We start from the raw sequence: 15301 nt of genomic DNA on the forward strand, positions 1-15301 counted from the left end.
AGGAACTGCAGTGGGAACAATGAGAGGATGTTTCAGACAGGAGCCAGAGGATAATGTGGTACGAGAGGGTATCACAGCTAATAGAAGAATGGAGACAGGTTGTGTTTCTGGAACCAGTATGTAATGATACTGTAATAAGGTCATGCAGGTGCTTTGTCATTTACAACATCACAAAACATGACCCTTTTTATAAGCTGCCACCTGGAGCAGTTGTCCTCAAGCCGTTTTGCGTATCAGAATAACGTGAGACTATATGACCAGGCACTTAGACTAGGTAATCCAGAACCAGACCCGCTCAGCCTCCCCATTCCAGGCTTCCTCTGAGGTATTCTACAGCTCCATGAAATACAGTTCAAAAACTAGGAGGCAAGATGATTACATGCATTTAACATAATGATATTTAATATTCACACAACAAAACCTTGGTATTTAATATTCTAGAAGTTTGTAAAATAGTTTTACTTTTTTTCTCAGAAAAATATACAACAACAATTGCTTTGGTTTTTTAAAAATTTTACCAGAAGTAATTGTTTACTTTTACATGTAACACACACACACACACATTCTGATTCAGGTTGTTGGGAGGTATATGTATATATGTTGACAGAAAAATGTAGTCAGATCATCCGTCATCCGCTGGCAGCATATACTCTCTACTGTGCATACAAGTGGTTGTTAAGTGAAGCATAAAACTCTAAAATGGGTCGGTGGCTCTGGAGTTTTTCATCCTGCCATATCCAATCCAGTGACATAAAAGACTTCCCACCACAACTCCTAGGACCTCTCCTCTGTCTAAAAAGGAAAAAATTCAACTGTTGACCAAAAGGCAGTTACACGGCAGCTTGCACAAACCCTGAGAAGTGACAAGGTCTTCTCCTCAAGAAATCCGGAGAACATACACACAGGGAAACAAAGAAGCAGCCACGTTTCCTCACACCTAGTGAGGCATTCTGAAACCTCTGCTTATATTCAAAATACCTTCACTACTTTGTTTGAAATACTATAAACTCTAATATTTGGGACATTTATGTTTAAATATAAATTAATGCATTCTAAAACAAAATCATGGAGATTTCCAACATATTCTAATTACCCTTTTTACCAACAAACCATCTCGTGATGACAAAAGTATTTCATCCCTTATACTGGTTGGTAATTTTCTTGAGAAAAACTATAGATATAATTACCTTCCTGAGACTGTAGTTATTTTGCGAACTTCTATTTGTTAACTCCTAAAATTATTTTCTCTCCATTCTTAATATATTCCTTCCTTAAGAGTTTCTAAATGTATTTTTCTAATTAATATTAAAGAGATAAAAATGTATGATTTCATAAAGTGCTATTATTCTTTTATTCAAAGGAGAAGGGACAAAATGTGCATGCTGTATAAACACAAGACACACTTTTTTCATAAAATACAATGAACTACAACCTATTGCCACAGGGTGGTAGTGGTGTTATGCCTAATGCTCAGGTCTCTCTCTCAGAGCCAGGAACACAGATGGGCCTTCTGTCAGAGCTAGATGAAAGCTTGCCTATGTTCGTGAGTGGCACATAGTAACTCTGCTCTAAAGGGGTAAAAAGTCTATCCTTCCAATTCTGAATTTACTTCTTCCTTTATCAAATGCCCCTACTTACTTCCAAGAATAATCCCTTTGCCCACACATGACATTTTGATGTAACCACTTTCCCACACGGCCACAATGACACAACTATTTTGACGTTGGGGCATTTTGATGCGGCCTAAAATAAACCACTAAACATTACGTTTATTTTTTTTTTAACTACTAACTAATGTACAAAACAGACAACCTCAAGCCCTGCCTGAGTCTCACAATACTGCTGCTCTCCTGATGTTCCCAATCCTGGACTGATGTTCACGGCTGAGATAGGAGCTGGGGGTCAGTGCTGTGGCCAAGGATGGGATGCAAATGCGTGAAGCTCAGGATCTGACAGACTAACCACATATAACCAGGATCATATATTTACCAGATATGCTTACCTCAGAAAAGGCTATTAACCATTCTATGCAAAACATCTGCTTAGTTTCTGGAATTTCAATTGTATCTTCAATAATCTGCCTCTCGAATTCTCTGGTTCTTCCCCAGAGACAACCAGGGTCCCTAATGCACAGGAAATTCTGTTATATTTCTGCCAGTTCTCTGAATTCATAGGTAGGTAGGTAGGTAGCAGGTAGATAGATAGACAGACATATAGATGTTATATTCAATATCATAAACTCCACTCTCTTGATGGTTTCAGCGGGCAGGACTGATACCCTTAAAAGGAGAACTCAGTTCTAGCAGATTTTTTTTAAAACATCTTAATTGTTTGCACAAATGAATGAAATCAAATGTGACTGTCCTCTGTGATTAGGATGGGGCAGAGAAAAGGTCAGAGATGAAGGCTGTGCAAATTACTAGGTAAAACAGTAATACATACATACATACCTAATACCAACATGGGTTCCAAACTTTAGTCATGACAGTGGGTTCCTTTAGCTGGATCCATCCCCTGTCATCAATTTATTCCTCCTCTGAGACCCTACCTGCCCTGCTCTTTCCCCTCAAGAAAAACTTAACTCCTCCCTCCTTTCTGCTACTTCTGCACATCATTCTTACTCCTCTCTTTGCATTGTAGTGTAACAATCTGTTTACACGACACACAGAGGTGCAGAGCTATCGCCTGGGTGTAAATCTTGGCTCCACCGCTGACTAGTTGTTAAAGACCTTGGGCAAATTACTTAACCTTTTTGTGCCTGAGTTTCCTCTCCTTGAAAATGCGGACAATAACACTGGTAACTAAGTCGCAGGAGTGTTGTGAGGACTAAATGAGTCAACGCCTGTAAAGGACAACAGTTCCCGACACGTAGTGCTCAGTAGCTATTTGTTGTTCTTGTGCTATTCTTGCTCCTGCCCTTTATTGGCAGTAAACTTCCCAAAGGCAGGACCACGTTTACTTCATCTTTGTGTCCCTGGCACACAGCACCAGGCCCATCACCTCAGTGGTACATTTGTCTGTTAAACTACATTAAACTATTCCCTCTGAATTCTAGCTCTAACTCTTTCCTCTCCACTTATTCTTTCCCCTTGGCAGGTGTGATCTTAAAAAGTAAAAACTTTTTTCACCTCTTGATTATGTCCCAGGTTGCAATCTATGCCTTCCTCTCCATTACTACAAAACTTCTTAAAAAAAAAAAATAGAATATTCTTGCTGCCTCTTTCCTTTTCATCAGCCTTACTGCACAGCTTTCACTCCTTCTTCAAGAAAGCTGCCCCTTGGCTATTTCCAATTATGTCCTACGTACCAAATCTCTCTGAATGGACTTATCCTTGGCAGAGCTCCAATTACGTCTTCTAAATATATACATAACTCCTCAAACAAATTTATACAATTATTCTCAATTTTTCACTCCAGCTCCATTTACAACTGCTTACTTGACATCTCCGCATGGAGAGGCTATCACCACTCAACAAGTCCATTTCATTTCATGTCATATATGTCTCCGTGTAACAGAAAAAATATTGACCTGATTCAGGAAAGGTAGATTCTAATTCTGAAAGTACCAGTAAATAACTACCCAACACTGGGTGAAAGTCACTTACCCTATCCAGAATTCAGGATGAACTCAGCACCTTCCACGGCAACTCTGTTCCTCTTCCTATGACTCCATCTGTTAGCAGCAGCAGCATTTTCCTAAGCATACAGTCCCAAAACTTCCAAACTATCTTTTATTTTCCTTTGCCCCTAGATTCTTTAGTCTGATATCAAAATGTTTTCGAAATCTGGTCTTCCTTTCTGCTCCTACTACCAGTGCCCCAATTCGGGTAACTTCGTTATTTCTCATCTAGACTTTAGCAATTACCTCCTATGAAGAAATGAAGACCAGCATTGGAGGAACAACCTCCTGCTGCAGATAAGAACCGGATCAGCTAGCTTGACTGCCACCAGCACTAACACTTCATTTGTAAGTCACCGTTTCTCCTTTAAGTTTGGCCCAACTGTGGGAAACAACTCTACTCTTAATAACTCATAATAAAGTGGAGACAAGACAGAACTCTCAAACAAGTCTTTACCAAAGGTTGGCAATAACAAAAGAGACAAGACCCAGAGATGACCATGCTACACAACATGAATAAAATACCTCTTGTCCTCCAGGCCTGTGGCCCAAAGAGGGACCCGGGACCTTTCTGTCCTGGCTCCTCCAGAAGGTACACATGAGGTGTTCCCTTATCATCAAGGAGAACAAGCTCAAAGAGACATCACACTCAAGGTCTCCAAACCAAAACCAGGAAGCCGAATCTTCCTGTCAGCCTGTCTAGTGCCTGTCCTCACAGTTCTCATTCCTCTACTCACAGGGACGCTGAGTGACTGGGGCAGGTCTCGACTGAACACCACAATCCAACGGAAGTTCCCTATTGTTCATAAAAGAAAATCATAGGGACATAAACTAGTCCCTCCCTCTAATTAATTCTCCATACTCCTTTTCTCCAGAATTGTTTCTCTAAGAATGGCTGTCATCCTGCCACCTCCCTGTTCAAAATCTTTGTTGGTTGTTCATAAACGACAGAATAAAACAAAAACTCTGCATTTAAGGCTCTTGACTGTCTACACCTTTCCTGCTTTTGTAGCCCCTCTCTAGGTGAGGCTTCCATCCCCACTGCCCCTGCAGTCTGTGCTCCTGGCATACTAGTCCACCTGCCATTGGCTGAACACACACATCCTCCTATCCTGGGGCCTTTATTTAAAGTGTCTTTCCACAGGCCCAGAATGCTTTTCACCAGGATCTTTCCTCCTCATTGATTCACCCTTAAATGCTGGGCTTAAATACCTTCCTTTCCAAATGTGTCACTCAAGTAGAGCTCACTCATTTGCAATTCCACGCACTCAGTCCTCACAGAGCCCTATTTGTAAAAGGTAATGGTTTCGCAGAGGAGAGCAAGGTGCTAAGATTATGTTTACTCTAAAAAGCTTATCTCTCTCATTTTCCATATTGTCAGTGGTACATGAATTCTGAAAAATATATTACAGTATGAGAAGAAAATGTGTGTGGGGGGCACAGCTAGAAGATGGCCATCTGTGAACCAGGAAGCAGGCTCTCACCATACCGTGAATGTGCCAGCGCCTTGATCTTGGACTTCCCAGCCTCCAGGACTGTGAGAAATAAAAGTGTTGTTTATAAACCATCCAGTCCATGGTATTTTGTTATAGCAGCCTGAATGGACTAAAACACCAGGCTTTTTGCAGTTGGATGTCTCCTGTGGCTACAATCTCGCCAATGGAATGTCAGCAGAAATAACAGGTGCCATTTTGGCCTAGGGCTTTACACATGGGCCTACTTCCTCCATCTTCTCTTTTGCCATTTTCTGGATGGAACCTGGAAATGGTGACATAGCTTTGATCACACAGGCAAGGACAATCCTCTGGGGAGATGGCAAGGAAACAAAAAGAAAGGAACCGGGGTCCCTGAATGGCCCCAGGTAGCAGAGATATCCACTCACCTCAGAAGACTTCCTTGGACTATGATGTTAAGAGAGAAATTTCTTTGTTTTCTAAGTCTCTGAATTTGAGGGTTTCTTTGTTATTACAACCTGGAAACTCTAATATTCAAACTGTTAGACTCCCCCAACCAGCTCTGGACCACACGCCTCTAAACAATAAATGGTGAGAGAGAAATAAACTTTTATTATTTAAGCACCTATATTTTGAGGTTTTGTCACAGCAGGTTAGTCTACATATATTATGCTCTTATCATCTCATCTGTAATTAGTCACTATATATAACATCTAGGAATAGGTGCAAGACTCTACCCAACATCCATTTCCCTTTTCCTCCTCCCTAACAGTACCCTGGTTTGGTTTAGATACCCACTCTTGCTCTGTAAATCAGATGCTTAGAGGATGCTGACTCTATTCCTAGTTTGAGCAAGTACATATTAATTAGTTTAATAAATTGCCATGAGGACTCCTTTCCCCTTGCCATCAGTAATTAGTTCGGAGGTGAGATGTGACTCAATTCTGGCCAATGAAATGTGAGTGGAGGTCTCCTGGCGGGACTGCTTTTGTGTGCCTGCAGAGAGGGGCTGTTTTCTGTCTGCTGTCTGGATGTGACACCTGGAATTGATTCAGGCACTTTGCTAAGCATACAATTAACACAGACAGGAGAGCAAAGCCTGGAGAATCAGAGAGAGAAGTGAGTCAGAGCCTGCCCTTCCAGGTACTTAAGCCAATATGATTTAGGGTACTTGTTACCTGCAGCTGGTGGCATCCTAACTGATAAGGTATAAAAAAAAGTCCCCATAGAGTGTACCTAATAAAACAATCCTAAAGAGAAAACAGAAACAATACACTATCCCCGCCCAACCACAAGCTGAAAGAATCATTTAATTATTATCACCTTAATAACATGAAGCAGCACAAACTCAGCTATGTTAAATAGCACTCTCCATTTACTTTATTCTGACTTCAAAATGACAATGCACAAAGCTATGAGGCTTAAAATTACCAAAACTATAAACCCCAAATACAAACATACCAATCTCCTTATCCCAGACTACAGAGTACTCCCGGAAAGAGAAGCAAAAGTCTCATCTGCCTGATCCACTTAATTCCTGTTGTTTCACTTCAACCACGCATATTGCGGGCTATTATCCTTTTGCTTACTTCTTACTAATTCTCAACACAATCTCTTAAAAGCCTTTCTAAACATTCTGTACTCTCATCAAACCCCAAATTAGTATAGCCATTGGCCCAAATAAGCAGGACTCCACAGAGTGCAAGCAGCAAAAACCATATTCTTTCTCCACTGCGCCTTTAAGCCATTCAGAAGCCTATATTCATTCCTTGTCGTGGATGAAATTTGTTCCAAACCTTTTCCAGTCATTCATGAAAATTAAAAGTCCTCTGGTCACTTCTAGTCACAAAAACAATTATATTTCAGTAGATAAAACGTCCAGCCCTAACTCCAAACTTTATTCAAAGTTAAAGATTTCCCCCTCCTCCAGGCCAGGCTGTTGCAGGCACAGTAGGCTTCTGCTCTTGAATCTGTCAGCTCCCACCTTCAATTCACTACCGACGGTGTCTGACTCCTCAAATGGGGGCCTCCTCGTGGGTTCTGCAGAGATTTCGGAAACATCCTTCTGCAGTTGCCAAGGCTGAAGCAAAGCCTCTCCTCCGGGTGAGCACTCAGAACGCCCCCGCACCCTCCAGCCTCTCCCTCGGAGGGGCACACCTCCAGCCTCTACTACAAAGGTCACACTGTCCCTGGCAGGAAAGGCTCTTGCATGGAGCCACTCTTTAAAAGACTACCAGGCCCTCTCCTGGTCCACGGAAAACAGACCCCGCTCCCTTGTTATTAGTGAAAGCACAGCTGGCTCCAACGTAGCCGCCTCTCAGTGTTCTGAAGCAAGGCTGCTAAGTATAGCTCCAGCACTTGACCTCTAAACTTTTCTAGTCCAGTTCAATGTCCTCAGAGCCTCAGGAGGACACAGATCACATCAAGAGAGCCAAGCAGTCTCCTTAGCAGTCTCCTTCCAACCCCCTTGCTCAGCTTGAGGTGAGACAGAAGCATCCCTCTCCTTCCTGCCCTCCCAGCCTGTCTTGGCTCTTCCACCTCAACCACAGTTTCAAGATGTTAGCTAAGAAGCATAAACCTGACTTAGGAATGTGGATACCATGGCCACCTATTGTTTTGTTTGCAACCTTTTGGGGCCTCAGCCAAAACTGAAACAGAAGGAAACCCATGTCAACATCCTGTTTCACTTGTTTTTCCCAATATCCAATATGTCTACCTCTTCCTAGTTCCTCTTCCTCCAACATCTAGAACAGATTTCAGTCCTTCTGTTTTCACAAATTTTTTTCCACGCACCTCTTTTTACTTGGCCATTATCTTTTTCCGTATGTCTCTCCCTCTTGCCACTATCAAATCTCTAGAAGCAACTGACTAAACTCATCACTTTTGTTTCTTCACCAAACATTTCCTCCTACCATCTGCCAATATATTTCTCCTCCAGAAGTCCCTGAAATAGAACTCTCCAGTCACCTGTGACCTTTTAGTTCAGTGCTGTCGAATAGAAATTTGTGCAATGATGGAAATGTTCTAAATCTGCACTGTCAATAGAATAGCCATTAGCCACACAGGGCTTTTGAGCATTTGAAATGGGCGAGTGAGACTGAAAAACTGACTTTTTAGTTGTATTTAATTTTAATTGATTTTAAGTAGCTACAGATGGCTAGTGACTACCATATTGGATAGCATGGTTCTAGACAAATCAAATGGCTTGCTCCCAATTCTCAATCTACCTTTAATGCTACATCATTTGGTACCACCGACATTCTTCCAGGAACTCTCCTTTAACCATTAGTTCTAGAAGACTATTTTAAAAGAATGTGCAGAATTAAAACCAATGGGCTAAAGAAAGAGGCAGGTCTGAGTTGGGGTAATGACATGAATACAGGCACAGGGTAATAAAGCAGCAAATGGTGTGTGCATTGGGGAATGGAGTAGACAGGAGTGAAGAGAAAGAGCAGACTAGAGCAGAGGATAAGGGCAGAGTTAGTAGGGAGGGGAAATCGGATGGGTAAGCTGGAGATGTATCATAAAGACCGCTGACAGCTAGGGGAAAAAATCATGGAGGTAAAATTTAGATCAGAGAAGATACCGATGAGAAAATAAAGATGCGCTTAAGGTCACAGAGTCTTTTGTGGCAGAGCTATAGCTAATATCTAGGTTTACTTTCCCCCACAGTAGGGTTTGTTTTTCAAACATTTAATTAAAAGGTTCAGTATTTGTAAGAAAACTAACTCCGGCAATGGTATGCAAGAGAGTTTAGAAAGGAGAAAGTTTGAAGCTGAAGGCAACTGTGGTAACCCAAGAGTAAGGCAAACTGAATTCCTACAAGGTGGTTTTCAAATAATTTTTGCAGTGGATTCTCAATATATAAAATATGTAAGTGAGATGTTTTTTAAAGTAAATTCACCTTTAGGTTTAAGTGGGCAAAATTATATATTATGAAGTCAATTAACATGAACAGAACTCTTTTGAAATCCAGGTCTTTTCCCAACACGAGCTATTGAGATGGCACAAGTTAATACCCTGATGGTATCTAACGTGTTAAATTTTGTACATAATGTATTTGTTTGCCCATGCTGTTTCTCATTACTGTTTTTGAAACGTTTTAAAACATATTAAAAGATAAAATTTAGAACAATGTTCATTGACCCCTTGAAACACCTCTGCAGCCCCCAGGGTTCTGCAGAATACAGTGTGAAAATCATTCAAACACAGGTTAGGGTCCAAGATTCCCATCTCCATCATCCTGCTTTACGGTTTTCCATGGCATGTATCATCTTCAAACATCCTACACAATCTACTTATTTGTTACACTTACATTTTTCATATAATTATATATAATTTATATTTATATATTATTTTTTGTAAGTTTTGTTCACTGCTGCATCCAGTTGCAAAAGAGTTGCCTGGCACAAAGCTGGTGTTCATTAAATATTTGTTGGATGCATGAATAAATTATCCTTCAAGCCTTCACCCTTGCTTACAGTGCCGCTTTATCTGCGGTGAAAACGGCCTCAGCCCCACCACCTTCTACTCCAGCAACACTAAACTATGCTCAAATACCCTCTGCTGTTTCTCCCCTGGTTGGTTCAGCATCAACCCTCCAAGCTGCCAGCAGAATCCTGTGCAAGACACTTTCCATCCCACTTCTTTCCTGCAATTTTCAATGTCCATGTCTCTGCACCCATGAAGGGGTACCAGCTCCTTAAGGGCCCTCTTTCAGCCCCAACACTCTGCATGCTCCCTATCATGTACCAGGTGTTTAAAGAAACATGTTGAGATGCTAGAATTGAACAGACAAACTAGAGACGTATTACAAAGGAAGAATCAACAAGACTTGATAATGAGAGACAGAGAGAGTAAAGAAGAGAGAGAGGAGAACAGAAAAACTGACACTACCATTACCAAAACAAGAGACAGCAGTGGGTTGCCCAAGCGCTACAATGTTCAAAGCAGGGCAAGCACTTAGTAGGGAGGCTGTGGATTGGAATCAGTCAGGAAAGAGCTGATGAACTGAGAACCTTTACAGTTACTCACAAACCTGTGGCTCTATGAACCAGTATGGAGGAGAAGACGATGAGCTCAATTTTATTTATATATATACACACACAGATATATATAAATATATACACACACACATATGCATATATATATATTTTATATATATATTTTTTTTTTGCTGAGGAAGATTCGCCCCAAGCTAATATCTGCTGCCAATCTTCCCCTTCTTTTTTGTATGTGAGGCACCACCACAGAAAGGCCACTGATGAGAGGTGTAGGTCCAGGCTGGGAATAGAATCCAGGGTGCCAAAGTGGAGCATGCTGAACTTAACCACTAAGCCACCGGGGCTGGCCCAAGGAGCTCAATTTTAAACATACATTTGTTACAAAAGGATATCCAAGCAGAGAAGAAGCATCTTTTATTCATCCTGGCCCAGACAGATTTCCCTCTACTGTGACCTTCTATAGCACTTAAGTCTAATATAAAACTTGGCATTTAATCATGTTTCCAGTGAATTTGTAATTTTTCCAACAAAAAAACCTTTTTGCTAATTCCTTATGCAGAATAGTATACTTCTGGAATGTGTCCTTTCATACTAAAAATTATTTTTCTTGGACCCAGCCCAGTGGTGCAGCAGTTAAGTTCACACATTCCACTTCAGTGGCCCAGGGTTCGCCAGTTCAGATGCCGGGAGCAGACATACACACCACTTGTCAAGCCATGCTGTGGCAAGCGTCCCACATAAAATAGAGGATGATGGGCACAGATGTTAGCTCAGGGCCAGTGTTCCTCAGCAAAAAGAGGAGGATTGGTGGCAGACATTAGCTCAGGGCCAAGCTTCCTCAAAAAAAAAAAGAATACCTCATAGAGCACTAGCAGATATATGCACTCAAATATTTGTTTAATTATTGGATTCCAACATTCACTTTACAAATAAATACTACTGAAAAATCTTAACAGAAAACTTCTTATACATCTGAAGTATTCACTGCATCATTTAGATCACAAAGAGAGTAGCATTACACCAAAAATGTGAAAAAAAATGAAGACTTGAGGAATCATATATTTCATAGTTTTCCGACTTCTTTTGAGGTTGTCATGAAAAGGAGTGGCTCTTAAAATATGGTCCAACTGCCACTACACACTGGCAAGCTTTTAAGTATTAATTTTTAAATTATGATATTCATTCTTTTACCAACTGTATGAAATTCTAATTTCCTGAATGCCCAATTAAAAATGCCTACTCCAACACATGCTTTTAGCTCTTCTCATTCCCAATACTTCAAAATTCCAGTAAAGAGATTTCTAAACAGGGAGAAAACTGCAAGGATAAACAAAATGGGAGAAAAGACAAGAGCTGCAAAATTTTGTAAGATGCAAAGCAGATGGATGAATGTGACTGGACTTAACACAACCATAAGATAGCAATGAAGAAAGGTTGACAATCAGCCCATTTGAACAAACAATCCCCAAATGGCTTAAGAACTGGCAGCACCAGGTACCTCTGGATGTCAGGATAAAGGTGAAACTAAAAGGAAGGGGGTGAAAATATAATTTAGAATCACTATTTACCCCTTCCTTCGCTCCTCCCCGCCACCTCCAGCCTCAATTTCTTCAATTTTATATGACCTAGGACCCCCGTCTACCCTAGAGTAAGACCGGAGGTTTATTTTGGAGAGGATCATACAGAGGATGTCTGGAATAGAAGACTAAGGCATAACTGAAGGCCAGAATATAATATTGAAAACAGGAGAATTACATAAAATTTTACACGCTGCATATTGAGAGCTTGCAAACTTTCTCCCCAACTGGGTTCCCCGAAGCTGGCAGCCAGGACTACTGAAGAGTCTTCTCTGGGAGATCTGACGAAGTGGAGAGACAAGACTTAAGATAGTGATATCAGAGGCCACCAGCAAAACCAACAAAACCGCCAGCCTGATTACAGCTAGCCCACAGCTGACCAGCCTCACCTGCCAACAGAGTCCAGCCAGCCTCAAGGCTGCTCGTTTCTTTCTTTCTTTTCTTTCTTTTTGTCTTTCTTTCTCTCTCTCTCTCTCCATATACAAATACACACACATACGTACACACATACTCATATGTGTATATATGTCTATCCATCTATCAAAAGAAATGAAAAATGCAATAGAAGAGTTGAAAAATAAAGTTGAGAAAATCTCCCAGAAAGCAGAACAAAAAGATGGAAAATTAGGGAGGATGAGGGGAATAGGAAAATGAGATGATGAGTGGAGAGGGTCCAACAGCCACATAATAATGATTCCAAAAAGGAGGAGCAGAGAAAACAGAAGGGAAAAGGTCATTCAAGCCAGTTTCCCAGAACTGAAGACTGAAAGGGCATAGAAAACCCCCACACAATGGATGAAAATAAACCCAAGCGAATATCGCTGTGAAGTTTCAGATCCCTGAGGAAAGAGAAGATCCCACAAGCTTCCAAAAAGAAGGGGGATAAAAGGTATACGAAGGGTCAAAGGTCCAGGTTGTAAAGGATTTCTCATTTCTGGAAACGAGAAGATAGTGGAGCAATGCCTTCGATGTTCTGAAGGAAAAATGGTTTCCAAACTAGCATTCTAAACCCAGCCCAACCGTCAATCTAGTGTGACAGAAAAACAGAATCATTTTCAGACATGGAAACCCACCTGCTCAGGACCCTCTCCTCTGTGCTCAGACACATCACCAGTCCCTCTACAATCTTGGCACATTCTCCTTCCTCACGAGGTTCCCTCCACCCCACTTCAAATGACACCTCCCCCTTGAAACAGTCCTCGGTCAGGTATCAGGAACATTCTCTCCCAGTAGGGCAACATTCTTATTCAAATTATCATTCCTATTCATTGAAAATCCCATTAAGCTTCACAGAATGTGCAATGCATTAAACTATTGAATAAAAGTTATTGAAATTCATCAGTGGGAGAGAATAGACAAGTCTGGAGTGACTGTGAAAAGCTCACCACATAAATGGGATCTGAACTGAATTTGACGTCTCTCAAAAATTACTTGTCCTGACCTAAAACTATTGAATTTACACAAACTGTACACTTCTCTCTTGACTCTACCCAACTGACCACACTCAGCTCATTACACAGTTCTAGGTCTGTGAGAAATATGAAGGAAAAACAAACCCTTGATGAAGCACGAAAGTCCGAACAAAGCATTACTACAGATACCAGGACAAATCTCTGTGAACTCTGTGTGGCTTCGATTTCCCCCAAATACAACTCTAATTTATGATTGGAAAAATGTATACTTAAAGAGGAATATTGTACTACAAGTTTTGAGTCAAAGTTTGCTTTTTAAAGCTGGTTAAAATCCAGAAGTAGAACCAAATTAGATCAACTATTTCTGAGCGCAATTTTAACAATCACCTTTACATAGTTTCTGCAAGAGTTTGGGTTTTTTTGTTTTTGTTTTTGCTGAGGAAGATTCGCTCTGAGCTAACATCTGTTGCCAGTCTTCCTCTTGTTGTATGTAAGCCGCCACCACAGCATGGCCACTGACAAGTGGTGTAGGTCTACCCCCAAGAACCGAACCCGGGCTGGCAAAGCGGAGTACACCAAACTTAACCACTAGGCCACCAGGCTGGCCCGCCACAAGATTTTTTCTTTAATTGTGGTAAAATACACATAAGACAAAATTTACCATCTAAACCATTTTTAAGTGTATGGTTCAGTAATGTTAACTACACTCATATTGTTGTGCAACCAATCTCCAGAACTCTCCATCCTGTAAAACTGAAACTCTACATCCACTAAACAACGCCCACTTCTCTTCTTCCCCCAACCCCTGGCAACCACCACTCTACTTTCTGTCTCTATGAATTTAACTACTCTAGGCAGGTCATATAAGTGGCATCATACAGTATTTGTTTTTCTGTGACTGGCTTAGTTCACTTAGCATAATGTGCTCAAGGTTTATCCATGTTGTAACATGTGTCAGAATTTCCTCCCTTATTATGGCTGAATAATATTCCATGGTCTATATATATGTATAGAGCACATTTTGTTTATCCATTCATCTGTGGATTGATATTTGAAATGTTTCTGTCTTTTGGTTATTGTGAATAATGATGCTATGAACATGGTTATACAAATATCTTTTTGAGACCCTGCTTTCAATTCTTTGGGGTATATACTCAGAAGTGAAATTATTGGATCATAGGGGAATTCTATTTTTAATTTGTTGAGGAACTGCTAAACTGTTTTCCATAGTGGCTGCACCAGATTACATTCTCATCATCAGCGCACAACGATGCCAACTGCTCCACATCCTCACCAACACTTGTCTTTCCATTTTGATAACAGCCACTCTAACAGATGCGACGTGATATCTCACTGTGGTTTTGATTTACATTTACCTGATGATTAGTGATGTTGAGCACATTTTCATGTATCTGCTGGCCATGTGTATGTATTCTTTAGAAAAATGTCTGTTCAGTTCTTCTGCTCACTTTTTAATCGGATTGTGTGAGTTTTTTTCTAAGTTGTAAGATTTCTTTATATATTTTGCATATTAATCCCTTATGAGATAACATGATTTGCAAATAATTTCTCCCATTCCTTAGGCTGCCTTTTCATTTTGTTGCTGGTTTCCTTTGCTGTATAGAAGCTGTTAGTTTGATGTAGTCCTACTTTATTTTTGCTTTTGTTGCCTTTACTTTTGGTGTTAAATACAAAAAATTATAGCCAAGACCAACGTCAAGGTGCTTACCATCCATGTTTTCTTCTAGGAGCTTTACGGTTTCAGGTCTTACATGCAAGTTTTTAACCCATTTTGAGCTGGTTTGTGTGTATATAACTACTTTTAAATCAATTTATAATTGAAGTTTACTGAATGCTTTCTACCTATCACCTTTAATTGTTAAGCTTTATGAGGTAGTTACTATCACTCTTTATGAGGCAGGTATTATTATGCAGTTCGGAGGAGTGAAAATCACCTGCCCAGGATCAAACAATTGGTAACTGGAGGAGCCAAAATTTCAACTCCCTGTTTTTTCACCATAAAACATTAATTTGTAGTTATGACTGAAGAAAGAAATTTACTGATGCCTTACTCTGCGTTTTAGGTTCTTTTCCATCCCTCACCTTATTGGCCACACTATGGACTAGGCATTATCAGCCCATTTTACAGATGAGCAAAATGAAGCTCTGAAAGTTGAAGTGAATTGCACAAAGAATAAGTGACACAATTCAAAACAGATCCACTGTCTTCCCACTG

The 15301-nt window shown here is 40.5% G+C and overlaps 1 protein-coding gene across 8 annotated transcripts in view; it reads right to left on the bottom strand.

Moving 5' to 3' along the window:
• Positions 1-15301, bottom strand: part of DGKH (diacylglycerol kinase eta) — a 182818-nt gene that overhangs the window by 118425 nt on the left and 49092 nt on the right. Inside the window, exon 1 of one of the 8 annotated variants that reach the window (XM_070480852.1) lies at positions 3606-5203. The exons of the other annotated variants lie outside the window; for them this stretch is intronic. The gene's annotated coding sequence lies outside the window, so the exon portion shown is untranslated. Of the gene's footprint in view, positions 1-3605; positions 5204-15301 lie in introns of those variants that run through there. 8 annotated transcript variants of the gene reach the window in all.

Source organism: Equus asinus, chromosome 11 (assembly GCF_041296235.1).
Source record: "Equus asinus isolate D_3611 breed Donkey chromosome 11, EquAss-T2T_v2, whole genome shotgun sequence".
In the NCBI taxonomy this organism is placed as follows: Eukaryota; Metazoa; Chordata; class Mammalia; order Perissodactyla; family Equidae; genus Equus; species Equus asinus.